The sequence below is a fragment of the Mus musculus genome, chromosome 1 (assembly GCF_000001635.26).
Source record: "Mus musculus strain C57BL/6J chromosome 1, GRCm38.p6 C57BL/6J".
Lineage (NCBI taxonomy): Eukaryota > Metazoa > Chordata > Mammalia > Rodentia > Muridae > Mus > Mus musculus.
In genome coordinates this window covers 72,770,340-72,796,310 of record NC_000067.6, presented here as the reverse complement: position 1 = coordinate 72,796,310, position 25,971 = coordinate 72,770,340, and the positions used below count along the sequence as shown (strand labels likewise).

The 25,971-nt window shown below is 45.5% G+C and overlaps 1 long non-coding RNA gene across 2 annotated transcripts in view; it reads right to left on the bottom strand.

The window, feature by feature from the left end:
* Positions 1 to 25,971, bottom strand: part of Gm30847 — a 52,766-nt gene that overhangs the window by 24,927 nt on the left and 1,868 nt on the right. Inside the window, exons 2-3 of one of the 2 annotated variants that reach the window (XR_001778981.2) lie at positions 23,744 to 23,787; positions 11,333 to 11,873 (exon numbers count right to left, since the gene is read on the bottom strand). This is a non-coding gene — a long non-coding RNA (predicted gene, 30847). Of the gene's footprint in view, positions 1 to 11,332; positions 11,874 to 23,743; positions 23,788 to 25,971 lie in introns of those variants that run through there. The other variant, XR_001778983.2, reaches the window with a different exon arrangement.

The window sequence follows — 25,971 nt, the reverse complement described above, 5'->3', positions numbered from 1 at the left end:
AGGGAGGACTCAGAAGTGTACGTTTCTGCTTGTGTCATGTCATGTAGACTCACATGACATTTTGCTGAGGCAAGACCCATGGGAGGACATGTGCTGTTTGGAGAGGGTATAAATAGGACTCAATGGACAGTGGTGAGATGCTTGCATAGCCTTGCAATACTTCATTGGTCTCTTCTCTTCACTGATCCTCACTTCATTGAGAGAGGCACAGCAGAGAACTTCTCCTGGCATCCCGGCCACATGAAGTTCCTATGACCTGCTCTACAAGGGGATGGACATCAGAGAATCCTTTTGCTGCCAGTTCTCACATGATCAACTGGGCAAATTGAGAAGCAGCTCCTGTTGTCATGTTTAGGTCAAGCATGCTGTGTGTCCTGAGTAGCCAGGGCAAGTCTTTTTGATATGATTCTTTTTTTTTAACCAAAACCAAATGAAATGAAGACGTAAAGAAATGAAGACAATACACAGAAATGGAAAGAGTGTTGTCCTCGCGTCCTCTCAAACTCACTGGCTGAGAAGAATGAGCAGACAAAGACTTGGAGGGAATGAGGTTGGAGACCCAGGTGGATATCTTTAAAGACCATGCCAAAACACATTAAGAATCCAAGGAAGGCTCTAAGCAGAGGCATGACAAGCCCTGGTTGGGACTGGGCCAGCTTCCCTGTGCTTACCCAGTGACAAGCTGACTTCAGGGAGAACAAAGTACATGAAATGGAACTGGTGTCTAAATGACAGAGAGGTTTGATATGGGCGCTGCCATTTCTGTCTAAGCCCTGGAGACTAGGAGAGGAGAACGGTTAAAGAACAAGAGAAGCTGGGCAGTGGTGGCACACACCTTCAATCCCAACACTTTGGAGGCTGAGGCAGGCAGATTTCTGAGTTCGAGGCCAGCCTGGTCTACAGAGTGAGTTCCAGGACAATGAGGGCTACACAGAGAAACCCTGTCTCAGAAAAAACAAAAAACAAAGAACAAGAGAACAGGAAAAGACATGGGGAAAGAAGTGAAGGCCAGAGAAGTCAGGGACTGGGAAGTTCTGCTTTGTTGATGGAGCCCAGGGAAATGTTGGAAAAAGAAGTTGTCTTTTGACAGCACACAGTGGTTCAGAACAGCCAGAATCCAGCTGTCTTGACTGGGCCTGACTTTGCTCAGGAGTGGAAGGTGACCATAAGAGGTGTGGATCAAATCTTGGGGAATATGGTTCTATCTGGGACTTCACGCCTGTTATACCATCTAAATTAATGCTTACAGGTTCCCATTCATGGTCATGTTGGCTAATTTAATGCCAGCTTGACACAAGCTAGAGTCATCTGAGAAGAGAGAACACCAATTGAGAAAATGCTTTCATAAGATCAGGCTGTAGGCAAGCCTTCAGAGCATTTCCCTAATTAGTGATTGATGTGGGAGGGCCTAACCCATTGTGGGTGGTGCCATCCCTGGGCTGGTGGTCCTGGGTTCTATAAGAAAGCTGTCTGAGCAAGCCATGATGAGCAAGCCAATAAGTAGCATCCCTCCATGGCTTCTGCATCAACTCCTGCTTCCAGGTTTCTGCCCCATTTAGTTCCTGTCCTGACTTCTTTCAACTATGAACAGTGATATGGAAGCATAAACCAGGGAAACATTTTCTTCCCCAGGTTGCTTTGGCCATGGTGTTTTATCACAGCAATAGTAACCTGAATTAAGACAGTGGTCATGGGCTGGGCGGTGGTGGCACATGCCTTTAATCCCAGCACTTGGGACGCAGAGGCAGGTGGATTTCTGAGTTCGAGACCAGCCTGGTCTACAGAGTGAGTTCCAGGACAGCCAGGGCTACAAACAAACAAAAGACAGTGGTCATGGAAGTATGAAAACTAGAGAGTGGTGATCATTGTCCAGATGTATAAATGGACCAAAAGACATTGAACTGTACACTGCCTAAGGCTGTATATTTTCAATCTTACCTTAATAACCTTGTCTTCAAAATGAGAAATGTTTGGCTATAAGGGACCCGTCCTTTGAAACTCAAGTCTTTAAGTGTACAAGCCTCCAGCACTTTAAAAACACTTTTAGTACCATTCAGCTGATAGATTAGAAAGTAAATCCTTAACAAAATATAAAGTTATGGGGGAAAATAATATTCTAGCTTGATCTTCTGTGGCTGGGACAAGCTCCATGATCAAATGCAACTTGGTAAGGTTTATTTCACTTGACAGATTATAATCCTTTGAGGGAAACCTAGGCAGGAACTCAAAACAAGATCTTGGAGCTGAAAACATGCAGGACTGCTGCTTACTGGCTTGTTCTCAGCCTAGGGATGGTACCACCCACAGTGGGCTTAGCCCTCCTATATCAATTAGTGATCCAGAAAATGTCCCACAGACATACCACAGACCAACCTGAGAAGGGCAGTCCTTCAGTTGACATTTCCTCTTCCCAGGTGACTCTAAGTTTGGGTCAAGTTGGCAGCCAAAGCAAGCTATGACAGACATGATAAATTGTGATCCTACATCCAAAGAAAAAGGAAATAAGCTAAAGTGGAAACAGCAGACTCACTGGCCATTTCAAAATTGTTTTGGCTTCTTTCTGCTTGATCATGTTTCTACTATGAACATGTATTATCAACCTCATGAACAGACAGTATGTAATCTGATGAATCATTAGCTTCACTGTGTGTGTGTGTTCCATTTCACTTATTATCTGCTGGCCAAGCCAGCTCAGTCAGTCAACAGGATCTCAAGGGAGGAAGCAAGGATTGAAAGGGAAAAGACAATTAGACAATACTATAACATGACCCCAGCCAGTCCTGAAGCTGAAGCAGGTTTATTTTTTTCCAGTCTGCCTTTGTATCATCCTAAGTATGTGCAAAGAATATAGTCAGTCCTAAGGCATAAATAAAGTAGTTAAGGAACAAACAAAGCATAAACAAAGGTCCCCTGATTGCTATATTCAGAGTCTTAACAAGCCCATCAAGATATAAAGAACACATTCCTCAACTGTATACATTCTTGTCCTAGCCCAAAGTCAAATTCTTGCCAGAGCCTACCTCCTTGTCCTAGCCCAATGTCAAATTCCTGCCAAATTCCTAGAAGCAGCCCAAGAGCTCTCCAGAATCTGCTATGAAGATTTAATTTAGTTCAAAAGTTTGGAGCTGTGGAGATGACTCAGTGCTTGCCACATAAGTATGTGAATTGGAGTTCTGACCCCCAAAACCCAGGTAAGTGCTGGCTGACAGTGGTAGCCAATAGAGACAGGGAAATCCTCAGACAAATTGACTAACTAAACTAGTGAGATCATGGAGCTCTGGGTTTGATTGAGAGGCCTTGCCTCAATGAATAAAGCAGAGGATGATTTCTATCAACCACCTCAGGCCTCCACAGGCACATACACACCCATGCACAGGAGCACACAAACACACACATACATGATATACACATGAAAATGAAAAAAAAAAAAGGACAAAGATTCCCAATTCTTGGGACATTATTATATTAAACATTTCTCTGGGCTTGACAGGAAACAGGAAGATGAGTGAGGCATGCACAGAGCATGGGGACAAAGCTGGAAGGGTGAGGTGAAGGTACACTCAGTCAACACTGATACCTTTCAAGAAGGCTCAGTTTCTGCAGGCCTCACCAGTTTGCTAAGCACAGTTCTCCCAATGGTCTGGGCTATGTTGCAAGTGGGCTTCTCTGTAAGGAGCTAATGGTCTTCAAGAATCTACCAGGAGCCAATTTATGCTGAGCTTTAGGTTTTGTTTTCCTCTAATCCCCATGATGCCTGGAGGCTGATTTGGGGCTTAATTGGGAGGGGATAGAGAACACAGAATAGTGGGGAGACAGTCATGCTCCTCAGCCAAGCCACCTGCTCTCTTATCTGTTTCTGTTGAGTACCTAATTATGCAACCTGCAGCAGATGTCTTGACCTTTGAGCCTTGTTTCTTCATCCCTGTGAAGGGGATCAGAGGAGCACAACGCCAGCAGCATCTGTGGCCAGCCAAGATACTCTAAGCAGTACTTGACAAATAAAAAGGCATTACAGAAATTGCTGCTTCATGCTCTAAATAAATATCTACTTAGTAAATAGGTATTTTAAGTGCCTTTACATTTCTCTGATTTTCTCCTAAACATCCAATGCATGATAATGATCCAGTAAATGTTGTTTTGTTTTGTTTTGTTTTGTTTTGTTTTGTTGACAGGGTGTCATGTAGTCCAGGCTGGTCTTGAACTTTCTCTGTAGCTGGGGCTAGCCTTGAACTTCTCTGATCCTCTCACTGCAATTGTGGGATTACAGGTATGTATCACTAGGCCTGGCTCTCCAACAAACATTTTTGATCCTCTGCTCTGGATCTAAGGTTGCCTTACTTAGGAAAGCAAAGATGAACTGACATGACCCTGGGGCTGTTTGCAGGTTAGTGCATGAGAGAAACACAAACAGAATAGCAGAACAAGCTGGTAATTAGTAACAGCAATGTCCTAAAGTGCTCTGAAGCCCCAGAAAACACTTTCACTCTAAATGTGGTTCCCATTATTATGTTTATAGTATTTTTTTCACTGGGAAAGAAGGAATCAAATATTCCTGGGAGTCTGGAGGCCCCAGACACAGGCGATCACCTACAATGGCAGACACTGCGCTCCAAGCCGGCACCGTGACCACCTTTGCTCCCAGGAGAAGCACACAGCAGCTACTTTCTGTTTTCAATGATCCTTGGTGGCAAAGTCAGATAACTCTTCCTAGACTGTGCCACAAAAACAAAACAAACAAACAAAAACCTTCCCAAAATAAGGCTCAAAGACAAGGATGTATTCTTCCCATAATACCTCCTTGCCTCTGGAATAATATTCTACAAGCACCGAATTCAGCGCTCAGGTATTATCCCCATTTTTGCACATGGAGAAACTGATGCTCAAAACTTAAGTGATTTGCTTGAAGTCAAAGAGCTAGTGCGCATCAGGACCAGTTGCCTCTGAAGCTGTGATCCCTGCCTAGATGCTATAGTTTCCCATTCCCTCCTAGAGAGGCAATGGTGAGTGCTCTCACAGGCCCACAGGAAGGCAACCTGGATTAGGAGACATGAATACTAGATCTGACTCTGCCATTCACTAGTACAGTGGCGTTGGACAATGTGCTGTCCCTCTTTGGGTCTAGGGGTACTCATTTGTCAAAGATAATTTGGGGCTCGTGCTTCCTGCAGTCCCCAGAAGGATGATATACACAATAAACAAAGAGTAGGAACCTAGAGCAATACCCAAACAGTGAGGAGGGAAGAAGCTACTTAGACAGGAAGCCCCCAATCCTGTCAGCAACCTCTGCCGAGAAAGGCAGATCTTTGCCAATGTCAGCAAACTACCTGGAGTGCAGTGTATGGGCTAAAGCATCACACACAGTCTCTGTCTCCCCGCAGGGAAAGGACACAGTGTGAAGAAAGAGTCAGAAATGGAACAAAGGGCAGAGGCAGACAGTGTGTGCACACAGAAGGGAGGACAAGGGAGGAAAGCTGAGAGAGCACTGGAGAGAACTCCCCACCCAGGGAAGCCTTCTGTAGGAGGTGTGCCTGTGTTTGGGATTTCTCTCAGACTGATTAATTGAAAGGTCACTCTGGGGCAGAGGGTTACAAGATGAGTTGGAAGCTGGAAGCTGTACCTGGAGCTCGTGAAATCAATGAGTTAGAAAAGGGGCTTTCTCTTTTTACAATAAGAACTCGCAACAATAAATCCAACAGGAGACTAAGCGGCCTTGACACCTGACAGAGCTACCTGGAGCCAAGCACAAACTTTGGAAGAAGGGAAAGAATGGGCTTATAAAACGAGGTCCCGAGGTTGCCTAGCCTTGACCTCTCCAGAGTGACTCAGGTGAAAACCAGGGCACGAGAAGGAGAAAGGGGGCGAGAAAGAGAAAGGGGGAGCACAGCCAGGTGAAAATGGAAGCCAGAGTTCTGAACCGGAGCTCAGGCTGGCGTGAAGGAAAAGGCAATGCTGTGAGATGAGTTCACGAAAATGTGTGAACCTCCCGCCACCCACCCCCAGTATGTTAGTTAGACAGGGAAAAATCAGTAAGACGGACTGAGAAAATGACTCCGTTGGTGGAGTGATTGTCATGCATACAAACATGACCCCCAGCTCCCATGTAAAGTGCTAGCGTGGAGGTGCACACCTGAAATCCCAGTGCCCAGTGGATTAACTCTAATTTCAGTGAGGAAGCCTGTCTCAGAGAAATAAGGTGGAGAGGGCTGGAGAGTGACTCCGGGGTTGAGAGCGTTTGCTGCTTCTTCAGAGGATCTAAGTTCAATCCCAGCACCTCTGTCAGGCAGCTCACATCTGTTTGTAATTCCAACTCCAAGGGGGATTCAGTGCTCCCTTCTGTCCTCCAAAGATACCCATGGCACACATGACATATATACACACAGACATACAACACACATAGCATATATTCATAGAGACACACAGCACACATGGAATATACACACATAGAGACACACAACATTTGTGGTATATACACACAGACACTTGGAATATACACACAGAGACACTTACACAAAAACAAAAATTAATGTAAAAATAAATAAAGTGGAGCGACTAGAAAGATGCCTTAGCAGTTATGAGCATTGCTTGCTCTCTCAGAGATCTAGGATTCAATTCCCAGCAGCTTGCAACTGTCTATGACTCCAGTTCCTAGGAATCCAATACCCTTTTCTGGCCTCCACAGGTACCAGGTATACATATGACATATATACATACATGCAGACAAAATATATACATATATATATATATATGTGTATATATAATATAATATAATATAATATAATATAATATAAAACAATATTACAAAAATAAGACAAAGGTAGGGAGCAATTAAGGGAGGCATATTCATGCATGTGTGTCCCATGCACATATGCACATATGCATGTAGAGACATGTACATGCACATGCATACCCTTCCAAGTATACCTCTCCCAGGCACCAAAAAAATAAAAGAAATGAAACAAGATATTGAGAAAAAAGAAAGGTGCTTTAGAAACGGGAACAGTGGTCAAACAAGACCCTACTGTGCATAGAGGACTCCCAAGGGAAGGCAGGCGTTCATGAGTTTGCCCAGGTTTTCCCGCCTGAAGCTGAAATATATGGTTGTGTTTAGGTGCTTTAAGGACTGGATGACGAGATAAGCTGAACTCTACATCTCTTCACATCAATATAGCTGGCCTTCCCTCTTGTCCAGACATGATATGAGGTTGTCTCTGGGAGGGAGCTGGAGGAGGGTAGCTGGAGTCCAGAGGGAGTTTGGGTTGAATCTCCTTAAAGTGGGCTCTTATATAAGGATGGGAGACAAGTGGTTGACTTGGGAACTGATCCAAGGAAGCAGCAATAGGAAGTGGAGAAGGAAGGCATTGAAGGGAGGGCAGTCAACACAGCATGTGCCTTAGGCCAGAGACTGTATCCAGTGGAGACCCCTGAGAACCAGCAAAGTCTCATCTCTCAAAACTGTGCTTCCAGAGAAAGGGAAGGAGCCAGGGCATTTCTTCCTCAGCTCCCACCAGCCTCTGGTTCCATGCTGGCTGTTGGCATCCTATGTTTGCATTCCTTCTAGGCTCTGCCCCATAGTTACCTGGCAATAGCCAGGTATGCCTGACCCACTATAAAGGGGCTGCTTGCCCTCCTCTTCCTCTCTTGCACTTTTCCCCTCCCCCCTCTCTTCAACATGTTCATGGCCCACCTCAGGGGGAAGGGATGCCTCAGCATGGGCCTGCAGAGGCACCCCCTTACCCCGCACTATAACATGCTCTCACCAATCATATCCCTGCCTTCTTCTTCTTCTTCTTCTTCTTCTTCTTTTTTTTTATTTTTTATTTTTTTGGTTTTTTGAGACAGGGTTTCTCTGTATATAGCTCTGGCTGTCCTGGAACTCACTCTGTAGACCAGGCTGGCCTCGAACTCAGAAATCTTCCTGCCTCTGCCTCCCAAGTGCTGGAATTAAAGGCATGCGCCACCACCTTTTTTTTTTTTTTAAATAAAACACAACATCGCTTCAATGGATTGTTGATTCCAGTGATCACAAAACCGTTGGCTTGACAATGGGAGGAAACAGGAACATAAAGAGGTTGTGACCAGAACATAGCTATAGCCTGGAACAGCTGTCCAGGAGGCAACCCAAGCAAAGTGACCTTAGGCAGAAGGTGTGCATTAGTGTGGTTATGCTGTCTGGGACAGTCAGGTGGGATGAACACTTGTGGCTGAAACTTGAAGTTGTGCTTGCAACATAGACAGTGGACTTTTCTTAGATTGGGGGAGCTGATTTAGCAAATGCCATCGATAAAGACTTCAGGGCGTGAGCCAATGCCCACTGCAGACCATCAATACAACCTTCAGGAAATCTTTGGTTTTAATAATTTAGCCCTGAGGAACTTGACTGGCATAACGAAGATGCTGGTTATGCTTTTAAACTTCTATTTATTCATCTTATACTTGGAACATATGTAAAAATCAGGGACAACTCGTGGGAGTCGGTGCTTCGTTCCCACCATGAGGAATCTGGGGATCAAGCTCAGGTCTTCAGGCTTGGCAGCAAGTGCCTTTACCCTCCGAGTCGTCTCACCAGCCTCCATACTCTTGAGGACCACTCTGAATAAATCCTAGCATCTTGAAAGCCAACTAGCTTAAGTTCCAGAAACCCACCACTTTCTGTGCTGTTAGGACATATCGCAAGTGATAGGAGGCTGGCTCTCTGATTGACTGTCCCTTGCTTAGAGGAAGGAGAGAGTTTGGGGATGGAACAGAGGGAAGACAGAATTACATGCCACTCACGATCAAAAAATGGGATGCTTTGGAGGAAAAACACCGAAGATCCAAAGATAAAAGGCGTCAAGAACCTGGTGGAAGAGGTGGACAAATCCAGGATCGATAATAGTGCAGCATGCTGGGGCCTTGGGGACAGAAGTGTGTCTATAGCAACTGTAATCATAGGACTCTACACCCCAAAGGCAGGGGTTTATACAGACAAATACAAAGGTCACCAGGATGTTTCTGCACTTTCTCAAAAGCAAAGAAAAAACTATTCATGTGTCAAAGTGTGATTCCAAACCCACACGGATATAGCACTGAACTCTGGGTTGTCTTAACAACAGTGTTTATTCTATAGGCTTTAAGAGTGTGTGCTGCCGGGCGTGGTGGCGCACACCTTTAATCCCAGCACTTGGGAGGCAGAGGCAGGCGAATTTCTGAGTTCGAGGCCAGCCTGGTCTACAGAGTGAGTTCCAGGACAGCCAGGGCTACACAGAGAAAGTCTGTCTTGAAAAAACAAAAACAAAAAAAGAGTGTGTGCTAGGGTCACCTGGCAGGCAAGACAGCAGTCACAACCAAGATGGCTGTGTTCAGGACAAACTGAGCTCCTGTAAGGCCCATTGACTCAGCCTCTACACTGAAGGGGGGAAGGCCTCAGTCTGCTCTGTGCTGTTGGACTGGACTCGTGCTGCGAAATGTGTGGAGCGAATAAGCCACTAACCAAAGTGAAGATCACTGCAACATTTTTTTTTTAACCTTTTGGGTCCATATAATCCTTAGAAGGCACAGTTGGGGGTGGTCAAGATTGGCCAGCACTAGAGATGGAGTTAGAAGAAGATAGCAGCAGACTAGAGCCCTGCCCTTCAGAACACCTTCTAACAAAAAAAGCAGCAGCGAATAACATTGGTGATGTGGGTACAGGAAGGGTGGGGAAAACGGATGAGAAGACTTCAATGAGAATGAAGTGCTCCTTATTACAGACAACTGATTTCAGTCAAGTTTGCAAGGCTGTTCAGTGGGGAAAAGATAGTCATGTCCAGGGAAAACTAGACAGCTAAATGTACAAGAATGAAGTTAGACTTTCACCTTCTATCTTATGTAAGAATTGAAATGCACCACAAACCTAAGCATAAAAGCCAAACCTATAGAACCCTTAGAAAAAAGCAGGAGGGAAGGAAACAAGAAGGAAACATCTTCCTAACATCAGGCTTGATGATCTCATAGGTGATGGGGGTCATAGGTGATTGATGGGGGTCATAGATGATGGGGGTCATACTGAACTAGGGCCCATGAAGAACAATGGCCATCCTCCTGTTGAATTAATTGGAGGTGGGGGAAGGAGGAAGTGAAGAGTAAAGGAGGATATACTAGGGAAGAGAGGGATGGGGAGAGGTGATCTTCAGAACAGGGACAGAACCTAGGTGCGACAGCCTTTGGGTAGGCTCAAGTATGGATGAGTCTGAACGTGTTTGGTACCTGATATAGGAGACTCAAGCTTCATGATATTCACTGGAAGCAATCAGGGAAGAGGAGAGTCAAACCAGGAGCAGGAAGGCTGGGGTTGGGTTGGTGGAGTTAGGCACTTGGGAGGGACTGATGGGGACGCTAGTGGAGTCTGTTGTTGTTGTTGAAGCAAATTATTTGGAAGAGGCATCAGGCTTAATTTGGGGACCAGTGAAATGGTAGGTAGAGGTATTTGCCACCAAACCTGACTACCGGGGTTCAAACCCCAGGATTCATATGGTAGAAGGAAAGAACTAACTTTCTCCACATGTGCACTGTGGCAAATGCACACCTGCACCTGCCTGCCTACCCCCACCCCAATATGTACATACATAAACAAACAAATAAATAAAAGTATGCTATTTTAAGATTTTTTTAAAGATTTAATTCTGGCTTTAAGCTGTCTCCACCGTGTTTCACAGTCTTATGGTTTGAGTGTAAAATGTAATCACTGGCTCGTGATGGCTCCCAACTCTGTGTTGGGATGTTGCGGGACCTTTAGGAGGTAGAGCCTAGTTGGAGGAAATGGATGGATGGGGGAGCAGGCCTTGAGGGTGGCAGCCCAGGCACACTTCTGCCCTCGTTCTTTCTGCTTCCTGGTTTGTACCATGTGATAAGCACCTGCTTCGTGCTATGGGCACACAGCAGTGAGCTTGCTCCTGCTACTGTGCCCTCTCCCCCATGATGGGCTATACCCCAATCCATGAGCTAAAACAAATGTTCCCTCCCTTAGCTGCTTCTCCTTGGGCATTTGGTCACAAGCAACAAGAAAGTGACTAACACACACAGTATATGGCCGGTGGCAGGCCTCCTGGGACAGTACCTGTGACCCAACCTCACTCAGGGTTACACATCCTACTGCCCCCAGAGGGCTGAGCTTGACCTCCAAAGGCCACTACTATGGATAGGCCTGAGATCTTTATGTTTCCTGCTCTGGCTTGGAGGTCATCTGAAGAAGGAGCAGGACTGAAGTACCAGGCTCCCTCAGAGCTGTGGCAGGCTTCTCACCAACAGACCTGAACTGTTTTAGAATCTAGAAGCCTGGATATTGTCTTTAAAGAGTTTGCAAGGAGAGTGGGGCTTTTTTTTTTCTTTTTTCTTTCCTTTTTTTTTTTTTCTTGTTTTTTTTTTTTTTAAAGACAAGGTTTCTCTGTGTAGTTCTAACTAGCCCAGAACTTGCTCTATAGACCAGGCTGGCCTCAAACTCAGAAATCTGCCTGCCTCTGCCTCCCAAGTGCTGGGATTAGAGGCATATGACACCACCACCCAGTTAAAGGTGGACTTTTTTAAGGAGAGGGATAACTCACACTGTAAAGGCAAAGAAGTTCACATGAGGAAGGGCCAACACTGGTCAAGGCAGGCACCCAGTGACTAGAAACGGCATGACAATGGCTTTAACATAATGATTTGACAAACATTAAAATAGAATATTGAAGAGGTCCAGTGTGACGGGAGGTGGGTGAACTCCCCTTCTCTTGGTGACACGTAAACCCCCTTTCTAGCCAGTGTGCTCCCCAAAACAGAAAATGTTACTTTCCTTCCCGTTGGTCCCTGGTCAGCTGTGGGATTCTGGCCTCCACACAATCTCCATTAGTTATTCAATGATAACTGGACTGATGCTCCTGTGAAAGGATAAAGAAGTGGAAGAATAAGCAGCTAAGTCCCATCTCAGCCGGGCTCCGCAGCCCATAACCAAAACAAAACAAAGGATAAAGTGACCTGGGTTATATACCACTGTGGCTTTGTTTAGCTTTAGGATGGCAGTTGTTTAGCTGGGATAAAGGGAGTATGTGACACGGTCATAAACAAATAAAGAGTAAAGGGACGTCTCTCAGTGTTCATGATTTATAGTTACAAAGCTGTTACTCAGAGCAGCCTATAAACACCTTGCCACACAGGCAGGATTAATCCAACTTTCTCCTTTTGATGAATAATGAAACCACAATTTAAATAACTGGAATCGGTTGGTCGTCACTTAGCCAAGTCAGAGAGCATGATTTAACCCAGTGCTCCCCAGTCTTGCTGCTTACTGGAGAGGACGAGGGGAACAGGGACAGGGAGGGGAGGGAGAGAGGGAGAGGGAGAAGGAGGGGAGAGGGAGGTGAGGGGTGCCTCCTACTAGTGTTTACAAACTGGTCCACCCCTAAACGTGGCTTCTTCCAATCCACTTGCCTATGATTAACACTTGGTCTTGATTTGTGTTGGGTTCTAATTTTGTGCAAATTACGCAATTACATTATGAAATGTATCATACAAATATGTCTTCTCCCACAAACAAAACCATCCATTTGTCCCACCTCTGAGGAATATCAGAAGTCTATGCCTTCATTTTTGCCCTTCCCCACCGTTCTCTGGCTTGTCTGCTGGGCTGTGTGGTTTCCTGGCTTTCTGTGTCTCTGTTCTCTTTCTTCCTCTTCCCGTCCCCCCAGGACCCCAGAGTTGCTTTCTTTGAAGCTGGTGTCTACCCCATCTTCCTGTCCAGGACTTAGGCCAGCTGCTCCATCCCTACCTCATCCCAGCATCCTATCCAGGAGCATGCTGGCAGCTGTTGCTCCCACTGAGGGATTTAAGCAAGCTCCTGAGGAGGCTATCAGCATACACATTTCATGAGTCAGCTCTGTCTCACCAAAGACTTTGGTCTTTATGGCTAACCCATCTATTTCTGCTTTCTGGGTGTGACTTTCTTCTTCTTCTTCTTCTTCTTCTTCTTCTTCTTCTTCTTCTTCTTCTTCTTCTTCTTCTTCTTCTTCTTCTTCTTCTTCTTTTTCTTCTTCTTCTTCTTCCTCCTCCTCCTCCTCCTCCTCCTCCTCCTCCTCCTTCTTTATTTTCCTTTTTGGAGGATGGTGATGTGATGAAGGGTGATTGTTTCTTCAGGCAGTTTTTCAAGCTATGAGTTTCAGTGTCTGCCATAATTTTCACTCTGCCACTGTGGTTCCTTTGCAGACTCATCTGGTGCTCTTTTACCACATCTCCCGCTGGCTTGGCCTTCTGAACCCATTTTCTTTCACTGTAGGATGAACGCAGAAGGAGTTTCAGAACGCTTCTGGTTATGAGATTCCTGACCCAGACACCCTGTGGTCCAGCACTGGGTTTGTGGGGAAGCTGCTGAAGCTAAAGTTGTGCCAAAGATTTGGGCACCTGGCCACAGGTCCCCATTCCCATTTGAATGCCGGACCAGGCATTGGTCTGCTGCTTCATTTTACAGATGGGTAAACAGATACCATGGCAAGATGATGTACTGAAAGGAGACCGAAGTCTAAGGTTTGGTCACTGTGCTGTGCCATCCCGATCCCAACTCAGGCTCCAAAAACATGTCCTGTCTCCTTGGTCTTCTTGCGTTTCCAAATGGATTCATATTAGATGCATACAGACCCTCACTAATCACCACACTCAGGCCCATCTCTGGAATTCATAGGGTGCAGAACGAAGTGACAAGTGGGGGCAGCTGAGGGTGTTCCCCCAATGTGCTGCCATCTGGACAGGTGACTTCCCAGGAAATTTCAACCATAGTGGAGAAGCCCTGGGTCACTGGGTGGAGTGTGGGTCAGAGGACCTTGCTCAGTTACCCACTGAGCAAGTCATGGCACCATCAGTTGAGGAGAGACAGCCACACCTTGCCCCATGGGAGACATCTTGGGAGCACACCCAGCTCTGGCCCTGTCTGTGCTTGCATCCCTGTCAGAGCAGATTAGCAGCAGAACATGGTGCACTCATGTGTTAGAGAACAGCTGGGGGTGGGATAGGAGACCAGGTAGAGCTCAAGGCCAGGATCAAAGACAAACATGCAAGAACCATGCCAGGGAGAAGGTGGGAGTTAGACCACATCAAGCATCCTGTGAAGGCCCATCTGACTTGATTTACAAATGCAATTATAAATTAGGAATCTCAAGATGAGCTGGGCACGGTGGCACATGCCTTTTATCTGAGCCCTTGGGAGGCATAAGCAGGTGGATATTTGTGAATCTGAGGCCAGCCTAATCTACATAGCAAGTTATAGGCTAGCCATGACGATGCTGGAAGAAAAAGAGAGAGTGGGGGGTGGGGTGGGGAGAACAGAGACAGAGGGAGGGCAGAAAAGAAGAAAGGAAGGAGGGAGGGAAGGAAGGGAGGAAGGAAGGGAGGGAGGGAGGGAGGGGGGGAGGGAGGAAGGAAAGAAGGAAGGAAGGAAGGAAGGAAGGAAGGAAGGAAGGAAGGAAGGAAGGAAGGAAGGGAGGAAGATCAAAATGGCAATGCAGAGTACCAAGTTGAAGGTCAGAGTTCTGTGCACCAGCCCTATGTCTATGCAGTCCTTGCATGTGTGGTACTCAGGCCTGGCTCTGGGTTTGAAAGGTCCAGAGAAAAATGGAAAACAGGGTCAACTGCATGCTCCTTAAAGACATTAGCTTGATTTCTCGCAAGTGACTCTGTAAGGCCCACAGCTCAGCTGTCACCGGAAGCTCATCTCTGCCTTATTCCTACCCTCACAGCCCGTTGGCTCCATCAAATCAGCTGTTCTTGAGGCCTCCGTGCATAGATGAGGTTGCAAGACATCAGTCCTGCCTTGCACAGCGGAGTCCGGAAGCTGGTGTTTCCCATATAGGCTGCTGTGCCTTTCTTTCTGTTTCCTTATGGTGATCAGTCATCTCTTCTCGTCTTCTCCAGGATTACAGCTCATAACAGGTAGCACACATTCTGATACAAAGGCAGAGTGCTCAGGAAGTGAAGCCATGATGGGTATCTCTCTCATATAAATGGCCTCCTATCTGTATGATTATTAGCCTATGTTTACTGCAAGCATCCTTGTTTGTTTCCAAGTAAATAAATTTAAGTAAGAACAATCTTATTCTGAATTCATAAACTACAGACCAAGATCACTTGCTTTATAGGAAACAATCATAAAAATACATAGGAAATGGCAGCTGTGTGGAAACCTAACCAGATGCTTAGCTTTCTGAGAGCACACGGCATGAGCTCTCTCTTTGTTCAACAAGGGAATTAGTGAGCATTCAACAATGTGCACCCCCTCCTACTTCTCTTTGATTTAATCTTCAAGGAATAGTTCTGTCACGGTTCACATTCCATTCCATGTTGCTTAATGCCCTGCTGGTCTGTGTATCAGCTAATGTCATCTCTTGTACCCTGGTCTGCTTGTCATACTTTGAGAAATACCAAAGAGAAGGCTAAGAAGTGGGAGAGAGCCAAGATCTGTGCTCACGTACCAGGACTGCAAAATATTTAAAGCCCAAACAAGCCAGTCAGAAATACTATCTGCAGAGGCACGGACTGAAAGAACGCATACCAGTTGCTCTCCAGCCAAGACCTGTGAGGAGGAGTGAACGGGCTGGGTGCTGCGGTCCAATGGACATCATCACCTTAATGATGGCTCACTTATTTAACTAAAGGTGCTAGACTCAAATGGAAACTCTTTTTAGGATGTATTTATTTAATTTTAATTGTCTTCATACCTTCATGCATTTAAAAGTTTTTCTTAAGGTTTAGAAGAAAAAAAGAAAAAGAAAAAAAAAAGAGATTAAAGAAGAAAATTACGTCTGGAGCAAAAGACTGCATGTGCCTGCTTAAGCTGCTGCCACCGCTGATGCAGATAGAGAATGTAATGTCAGAAGTTAACTCTCTTATCATTCTGTAGGCTACAAACACCACCAAAGCACCAGTGGGGCTTGTGCTCCCTACGGCTTCTCTCTTTCCATTACAGATGGCTGTCTCTTCCTGTTTCTTCATGCTTCCCTTTGGGCATATTTCAGTCCCTCTTCTTATGAGGACACCAGTCATGCTGGATTAGGACATGCCACAGTGATCTCACTTGATTCTGTTACTTCCTGAAGGTCCAGTCTCACAGTACAGGCATATCTGAATTTGGGACATACTCAGGCCCTAGAAGTCCCTCGTCCCCTCTCCTTGCTGACTCAGATGTCCCATCTTTCTCTTCCCCAAACCCCTGCAGTTTCCTGACTGCAGCCATAGCTTTTTCCCTGCTTCCTTCAAGCAGCCCACTGAGCCTCCCGTGTCTTCTGAACCTCAGCTCGGCCTTTCCTGCTGCTGGAGTGAGTATACGCCTGTCTTTGGGTCTTCCATTCAGCCTTATACTACCCTATGGCTACTTGCAGCTCAAACTGAGAACCCACGGCAACACAGGAAGACATCTCTCATCTCAGATCCAGCCATCAAGTGCCTCCATCTCATCTACAAGGGACACTGGATACATTCCTTTGCCTGTTTTTTTTTTTTTGTCCTGTAGCTCTTCTTATGTCACTTTAAATAAATCACATATTTAAGTCTTATATCTAAGACTCATCCCTAAGGATGTCAGCTGACATCCAAGTAGGGGAGGCAAAAAACTCTCTGGACACTTTAAGTAAGAAACATGTGATACAGCAAATTCTTAAACTGAATTGGAAGTATAAGAAATAGACAGAATGGGAGGGGCACAAACCTGGCGTACCCCGAGAACAAGAGCTACACTGAAGAAGGGATGTAGGGATGAAACCTAAGGTTTAGGTTTCCCCACTCCATGGAACCAACCACCTGAGCCCTGTACTGACTTGAAGCAAGGGCTTTCTCTTCCAGCTAAGCCTCTAATAACTTTTCAGCCAGCTGCATTCACAGCCCAGTAATGGAATCCCTTTTTGCATTGCCTGTTTGGGTGAAGTTTTCACATTTTCCCTTTCCCTGGAGAAGCAGAGCTGTGGCCTTGAGCTTGCCATTTGATACTGATGTAGGGGTCACAGTAACACTGAGTGAGCGTGGAGGAAAGGAGCCTCCACTCTCTGCTCAGGTAGAAGGGCATCCTCAGACAATGCTTTTTCAAATTATGTTGGCTCAACTGTCTACTTCCTAAAATGCATACCAGTCAGAGTCCTAGCCCTGTCTCTCTCCCGGGCCTCAGTCCACCCCTCCCCCGAAAGAAGGTGGCCATCCTTATCTCAGCTGGTTCCTCACAGTGTCTCTGTGAACAAGACCCAGCAGGCCCTTCATTCCTGAAGAGAATAAACACAAGCTCCCTCTCAGCCTGCCCACTGGAATTCCTACCGCTGACGCTTGCAGCTCTGGCCCTTTGCACCTGAGACGTTTTTCCAAAGTAAATTGAATTGTTCTGCTGCCAAGGCTCAGGCTGAATTCCTTGCCTCTAGGAATTTGCTTGGTCACAGTATGAGTCTTTAGTCTGATACCCAAGTGAACTGCTAGTGGGGTTTCTTGCCCCAGGGTCCTTGCTAGACTGCTGTTACTGGTGTTGTCTTTTCGGTTGTATTTCTTGGTTTGCTTTTGTCTGGGACACACCCATGTGGACTGGAATGGGCTGTGGGTTGAGTTCAGATCCTTGTATGGGTACAGACTTCTGCCTCTGTTCTCTATAATGTTTAGTGTTTAGTGGGTTACTTTCCATCTATGTAATGGGGTATTACAATAAGCTGAAAAATAACCTAACTCTTAGATAGCCATAACCAGGTCTCTGGAAACTTCCAATGCAACTTCATTTGGAAACAGGAGGTCCTTACAGACGATGAAGAGATTTTCCTGGTGGGTATTCAGTGCTGTCACAAATGTCCTTACAGCAGGGACACTGCAGGACAGGACATACACAGAAGAGTCAGTAATATGGTATTAGAGGCAAGTGGCTAGAAGCCATAGAATGTCAGTGTTTATCAACATCCAAAGCATGGACATTTGGATGGAGGCTGAACTGCCCCCTTCCCCAAATTCATATGTGGAAGGCCTGGGCCCGGTACCTCAGAATGTTACTATATTTGGAGACAAGACTTTTAAGAGGTGATCAAGTCAAAATGAGGAAGGAACTAGACTGATGTCCTTATATGGAGAAGAAGAGATACGCAGAGGAAGGCCATGTGAGATCAAGGCTATGAGAAAGCAGCTATCTCTACACCAAGGAAGGTGTCCTTTAGGCCTGAGGACACCTTGATGTTAGTAATTTATGCTCTTTAAATTATCCTCCCCGTGGCTCTTTGTTATGACAGACTTGACAAATGAACATGCCCACCAACACCATGACTTTGACCCACGAATGTTCATTTCAGGCATCTGGTCTCCACATTATGAGAACTAAGTTTCTGTTATTTCAAGACCCCCAGATTGTGGTACTTGTTATGGCAGGCTTATAAAACTGATGGGCGAGATGACCTCTAGCTGACAGGCTGGTTCCATGATCAAAGGGGTCATAGGAGACCTGGTTAGTATTGGGTATGAACTCTGTACCTTTTAGCAGCACCTGAATTCCTTGTAAAGAATATTGTATATTTCATTATTCTGCCCAAGTAGAAGAGAACAAAATACACTGGCCATAAAAGAGAAAAAAATTGCACTGGTTATAATGACTTTGGGGGGGGTGTCTAGGTTATAGTTTGTTGCTTGTTTCCTGCCTTGAAATTTCATTTTCCTTTAATGAGCCCCATTGATCAGGGTTCCATGGAGAGGCAAACATTGCCTGTTCTAATTTTTTTCATTAAAATATTATCTGTCCTAATACTTTTTAGCAGCAGCAACAGATAGCAGACAGAATACTCACTGTCCTCGGGGCTTTCTGCTAAGCACTGTACAGAAATGTTTCATCTAATCTGTTGAGAGAACCTTTCCTATAGAAAGAAAGAAAGAAAGAAAGAAAGAAAGAAAGAGAGAGAGAGAGAGAGAGAGAGAGAGAGAGGGAGAGGGAGAGGGAGGGAGGGAGGGAGGGAGGGGGAGAGAGAGAGAGAAAGAAAGAAAGAAAGAAAGAAAGAAAGAAAGAAAGAAAGAAAGAAAGAAAGAAAGGAAGGAAGGAAGGAAGGAAGGAAGGAAGGAAGGAAGGAAGGAAGGAAGGAAGGAAGGAATTTAAGCAAACAGGAATGAAAGACTTTTCCCAAGGAAATAGCAAAGCCTAGGATATGAATGTCCAGGTATGAACCCTACTGCCATTCAACTTCAAGAGGAAGTTCAGGGATTAATTTTTCTTAGTTGACTTTAAGTTTCTGCTATGAGTATGAGCAGGCCTAGATTCAGTAAATGGATGGATGACTAAATGGATGGGTTCATGCATAAACAGAATACAGACCAGGAAAACTATGTCTAGGGTTCTCCCAAATTACAGAAAACCATGGGCTATTGTTTACTCTCACTGTCACATTCTTTTTAACAGCCCAAGTGTTAAGGTTTGGTCTTTTGCTGTATATTGTAAAAAGCTACATGCAAGCCCTTAAGACCTGGTTGTCCCAGAGACTGCATGTAGACCCAAATGATGCTATGTGACCTTGCCCCCATCCAAGTTATTTCTGATTGGTGAATAAAAATGCCAACAACTAATAGCTGGGCAGAAGAAACATAGGTAGGTTTTAGGGTTCCCTGGCCTGGGGGGATCAGAGGAGAACCATGAAGGGAGAAGGAGAGGAAGAAGAAAAAGTTGCCATGGGATAGGAGTCAAGAATACATGGCCCTGAGGGCTGGCCAGTTGGAGTTAAGAACAGCCCAGATGAAACATAGTAACAACTCAGGGATATCAGTAGGAAGGGAGATTCCTATAGCATAGAGGGTAGATGTCTGTCTAGCTCTTGTGCTGTTTAAGGCTTATTGTAAATATAAAGTTTGTGTGTGTGTGTCTTTTATCCAGGAACTGAATGGTCAAGGAGGGGTGGAAACTCTGGATTGGGATTAAAATTTTCTAAATCACCCAAATCTGTGAGAGAATAACCTAATCTAGAAGGAAGAAGTTGGGGTTTCAAAAACTGCCTTGAATCTTGGCCATAAGGGACGTTAGGTTATGTACATGGTATAGATAGCATACATTGGTCTAAACAATGAGACTATCTGCTCAGGCTCGACCTGATCTTGCAGACCTGGATCCTAAGATTCCTGGAAGAAAAGGCCTAGGGCTACATACTGCAGAAACTGACATGCACAGACCTTGTCTCTTCTCATTAGGGTTGTTAACCCAGGCCGTTTGTGGGGGAGAATCTAGATCACCATTATTAAGAGAGAAGAGTCTCAAAAGCCTTGACTCTACATCACGGATGGTCAGCACGCCTCTGGATGATAATCAGAAAATAAAGAACAAGTAACAATGAATCTGACTTCTTCCATCCCTAAGCGAGGCCCATTGAGTCAGGGAAATATTCACCTCACAGTTATGCTTGCACATGTTGTCCCTCCCTTGTGCTGGAAGCTGTACCAGCATGGAAACTAATCTCTTTGTTAAAGTATGTACTTCATCTCTTAACCCCTACCAGAAATTCTCTCCTGTGTGCCTTTTCTTCTAAATATTTGTATGGTTTGGTTTTTCAAGACAGGGTTTCTCTGTGCCCTGGATGTCCTCACTCTGTAGACCAAGCTGGTTTCGAACTCTACCTGCCTCTGTGCCCTGAGTGCTGGGATTAAAGGTGTGCATCCTCTTGCATTTTTCAAAGCTCATCTGAATGGAGTGAAACAGTATTTTGAACAGGGATTTGCAGTTGCCTTTTCACTGACCCCTAAAGAAGATAATCCTGCCAGGCGTGGTGGTGCACACCTTTAATCCCAGCACTCGGGAGGCAGAGGCAGGCAGATTTCTGAGTTCGAGGCCACCCTGGTCTACAGAGTGAGTTCCAGGACAGCCAGGGCTACACAGAGAAACCCTATCTCAGAAAACCAAAAAAAAAAGAAGAAAAGAAGAAGAAGAAGAAGAAGAAGAAGAAGAAGAAGAAGAAGAAGAAGAAGAAGAAGAAGAAGAAGAAGAAGAAGAAGAAGAAGAAGAAGAAGAAGAAGAAGATCCCAATCTCTAGAAGAAGGTTTCCCACTCCTGGCACTGCTTATACCAGAGACAAATCATTCTGTGGTCCAGATGGGGTTCCTGTGCATTCCAGGATGTTCATCAGCATCTCTGCCTTGGGCACAGCAGTTGGTAATTGTGCCTGCCTACCAAACTGTAACAACCTTCACACCCTGGCAAAAGTTCCTTTGAGCATAAAATCGTACTTGGTTGAAACCCCCTAGAAGGAAGGATGGTGTTTGGGAACTCTCTTATGCCACCCTAGAATTTTTTCCCCCTAAGGCATCCACGACCAGCATTTTATGTGAGCACTGAGAACCAAGCTCAGGACCTTAGGCCTATACAGTAAGAATTCTTATCCACTGGGCCATCTCACTGGGTCCGTAAGAAACTGTTTTTAAAACACCTCCTGGACATAACCACTCCTGTGTCCATCCAATCACAAAGCCTTCCCTTCAGCAGGTGTGATGGTGTCTCCTTTTCTTTCAAAGAGACAGGGAGGTTTCTGTCCCCTCTGCTCCTCTCTCACTTCCTCCTCACCTCCGCCATTTCCTGTCCCATAGGGATCTACCCTGATTCTGTCTCTAGTTAGAAAACAGGCAACTGAGAGGCCTAGCTGTTGGCTATCTGCTGCTGGGCTTAACCTTAAGAGTACTTTGTTTCCCCAGTGAGTCTCCATTTTCATTTGCAAGTTGTTATCAACTGGGAAGAGCTTCTGAGTTAGGGATGGGCACACATGTCCACTTCTCCTTTCATCTCTAGGATCCCATCTTGTGCAGACCCATGTAGGCACTGTGCATGCTGCCTCAGTCTTTGTGAGTTCATATGTTGATTTAGAAGGCCTTGTTTTCTTGGTGTCCTCCATCCCCTTTGGCTTTTACACTCTTTCAGTCTCCTCTTCCTAAGGGTTCCCTGAGCCCGGGTTTGTGTGTGGACTTAATGGAAACACCCCATTAGGGGTGAGTATTGAGAGGTTTCTCACTCTTCGAACATTACCTGGCTATAGGTCTATGTGTTTGTTCTGTTCTAGTAGCTTTTCACATTCATTTCTTTATATTGTGTGGTACTCAAAGTAGATGGTATCAACCTCTCCATGATACAAGATTTAGAACAAAGCCAGGAGTGGTGGCGCATGCCTTTAATCCCAGCACTCGGGAGGCAGAGGCAGACAGATTTCTAAGTTCGAGGTCAGCCTGGTCTACAAAGTGAGTTCCAGGGCAGCCAGGGCTACACAGAGAAACCCTGTCTCAAAAAAAAAAAACAAAAAACAAAAAAACAAAAAAACAAAAAAAAAATTAGAACAGGTTCAAACATTGGATCTATAAAATTATCTAACTAATTCATCCTGTCATCCCATTCCCTCTCTCTTTCCTCACTGACACCCTGATGTTCACTCTTGGGCCAGTATATACTAGATGTATATCTGAGTAAGAGAGAAGACTGAGTCTGAAACGTCCCCAAGCTCCAGAGTCCATGAAAGTCTTCTTCAGCCCAGTGTAATTCACGGGGACCACCAATGTCAACTAGAACACTGTTTCTGGCCAAGAGGAAGAAGTTCCATAAATGCTTACCCTTCATCCCCTGATGATTACATACACGCGCGCACACACACACACACACACGCACACGCACACGCACACACACAGACACACACACACACACAGTGTGTGTCACAGTAGGCTGGGCCTTTCCCACTGATATTAAGAAAATACTTCGTGGGCTTGTCCACTGCCCATTCTTTAGAGGCATTTTCTCAACTGAGGTTCCCTCCTCTCAGATGACTTTAGCTTATGTCAAGTTGACATAAAACTAGCCAGCACATGTGCCCGTGGACTGTTCCAATGGGCAGTGCTATTTGTAGTCCACTCTCACTGGCTGCAGGCCTGGCTCCTTCTCATGTTTGCCATGCCCTTCTGAACCTGAAAGACTAGGTTCAAAAGTTTGCCTGCCTCTGGACTTTTAGCGTTGTCTCCCTTCCCCTTTCATGATCAGAAATAGGTCAAATGGCACTGAACACAAGCACAATTAACTAAGTATTATTAGCTTAAGTACAGAATGCCAAGCTAGGGAACTGTGTCCTCTGTAACAGAGAATCTGGCAGAAAAAAATAAGACCAATACCCACCAAAGGATTTGGCTGCTATAGCTAAGCATAGTGCTGACACAGAGAACATTCACAGAAGTTGCCTTTGACTCTAAGCCAAAGCTTCATCCCTCCTCCAGACAGAACCCACTCCGAGGCTCTGGGGGCCTACAGCAATCTTTTTGTGGTTGCGAACACAAGAAACCACCCAGAATCGGAGGACTCTTGCTGGCATTTGAGATGGGTGCTGCTGCCCAGGGGGTGACAATGATTTGTGTGTGGGCCGCTGTTTCCACTCACAGAGGGCAGAGCTCATGTTTGGGCTTGTAGGGTGTTTCCCACTCAATAAACAAAAAGTGGCCATAACACAACCCAAGCAAAGCAGTGCACAGAGAGGCCATGGACCCAGAGGTCAGGATCCTGGGTCTGACTTCCTGGTGACTGCTACCTACTTCTACTAGCCAGACCTTCAACAAAACTTCTGCCCTCTTATATGTAAATTAAGGGTGGTGGGTCTGGCAGAAGTTTTCATAATGTGCTCCGTGGCCCTGGGGTTCTGGAAATTCTGGAGCCCAGGGGCATCAGTGAGTAAGGAGAATGCATGAGAGGTGGGCTTCAGCCTCAGCAACCACCTTCTTATACACTGAGGCTCTCCTGTAGATTTCTTAAGAAAAATCACCTACTCACCTGCACATGACTTCACTTTCCTTTTTCAGTCTTTACGAAAGAGTCTGCGGAGGTGAGACAGGTGAGTGAGCATTAGGAGACAGGTGGTGGAGACTCCCTTGTTTCCTGCCTCCTTCTTCCTTCCTGGCTCTCCTCCTTTCCTTTCTTTCTTTGTATCTTTTTCTTTTGGCCCTTTCTTTCTTTCTCTCTTTCTTTCTTTCTTTCTTTCTTTCTTTCTTTCTTTCTTTCTTTCTTTTTTCTTTCTTTCTTTCTCTCTCTCTCTCTTTCTTTCTTTCTTCCTTCCTTCCCTTTCTTTCTTCTTTCTTTCTTTCTTTTTTCTTTCTTTCTTTCTCTCTCTCTTTCTTTCTTTCTTTCTTCCTTCCTTCCCTTTCTTTCTTTCTTTCTTTCTTTCTCTCTCTCTCTCTCTCTCTCTCTTTCTTTCTTTCTTTCTTTCTTTCTTTCTTTCCTTCCTTCCTTCCTTCCTTTCTTTCTTTCTTTTTTCTTTCTCTCTTTCTCTCTTTCTCTCTTTCTCTCTGTACCAGGTCTACAAGCCCAGCAATCCCTCTGCCCTCTGCCGCTGCCGCCGCCGCCGCCGCCGCCGCCGAGCCTCTTTTCTGACAATCCTGGCAATCATTTGGCTGTCTAGGGAAGAATCATCCCTTCCTTCCTCTTTGAGAGTTGGAGGGAAATCATGGCTCCTACATTCGAAAAACAGTGAAGTTGAAAACTGGGGAGAGTAAAGGCTGAGACCTATCTAGCAAAACACTTCTGTATGTCAGCTCTCAGGATGTCCACCTGGAGTCCAGAGAGAGCCCAAAGGATAGACCGGCCTGTAGGCCTGTAGGTGTGTTCTTGATGACGCTTTCTGGAGCGCTTTCCTAACAAAGGAGCAAGAGACTAGGCCCATTAGTTATGCAGGACAGTCCAGGGTAGCTGCCACATTTATTTTCCAGAGCTGTCTTCTTAGTTATATGCCTAAAGTCAATATGACATGTGATTAAGGCTTCTTTTCTTTAATTAACAGATTTCATTTTTCATATAAAAACTGAGCACAGGGGCTGAGTGTGGTGGTGCATTCCTTTAACACCAGTACTTGGGAAGCAGAGGCCAGTGGATCTCTGTGAGTTTGAGGCCAGCTTGGTCTATATAGTGAGTTCCAGGACAGCCAGAACTATGTAGATATGTAGAGAGATCCTGTCTCAAAAAAAGTAAGGAAAGAAAGAAAGGAAAGAAAGAGAAAAGGGAGAGAGAAGAGAAGAGAAGAGAAGAGAAGAGAAGAGAAGAGAAGAGAAGAGAGGAGGGGAGGGGAGGGGAGGGGAGGGGAGGGGAGGGGAGGGGAGGGGAGGGGAGGGGAGGGGAGGGGAGGGGAGGGGAGGGGAGGGAAGAGAGCATAAAATACAGAAAGCTGTATCTTGCACTTTTGCAATGTTGTGGTCCATTTTCTACAGTTGCTGAGCTCATAAAGTCCATAGCTCACATTAAGGTTTGCTTCTTAAAAAATACTTTGAATAATTAAACATACTTTTGTTGACACTAACATTGAGGTACAGAAATTTGTCTCAACTAATTTAAGTCCAACAATGATGAGAGGAAGCATCTAGGTCCCCAAACTCTCCTCTTCTGTGTCACATTAGGAGCTGGTTTGATCTATAGTTTGATAGTTACTGTTTGACCTATATATTTTTTATGGGGCCGTGAAAGGCAGCCTATTTTGGTTGAATGAGACTTGTTCCGGCAACCTAGTAGAAAACTCTACAAGGGATGGAACAGTGAGCCATGTTCCCAGAGACAGGTGCCTGACACCACAGAGCCCTCAACTATATAATTCTGTGACTATAAGTCACACAGACACTGTCCTAAGTTCCTGGCATTCTGGCTAGACTCCACCCCCATAGTTACCTGACAACACAAGGTAGCCCAGCCCATTATAAAAGGGGCTGCTTGGCCCCTCCTCTATCTCTTTATAAGCTCTCACCTTTCTTACTCTCATCTCTAGCCCCTCCTTCTCTCTCTCCCTTCCCCCCTCTCTCCACGTGGCCATGGCCGGCCTTTCTCTCTCTTTCCCCATGCCTTTCTACAATAAAGCTCTAAAACCATAGACTGTCTCTGCTCATCAAGGCCCGCCATGCTTGAACGATGGGATAGGCTTTCTCCTAAAGAGCAGCGACTACCTCCCACAGGAAAGCCTTCCTGTGCTTCAGCCACAGACCGGACCAAGGACTCCCACTCGAGTGGGAACCACCCAGCAC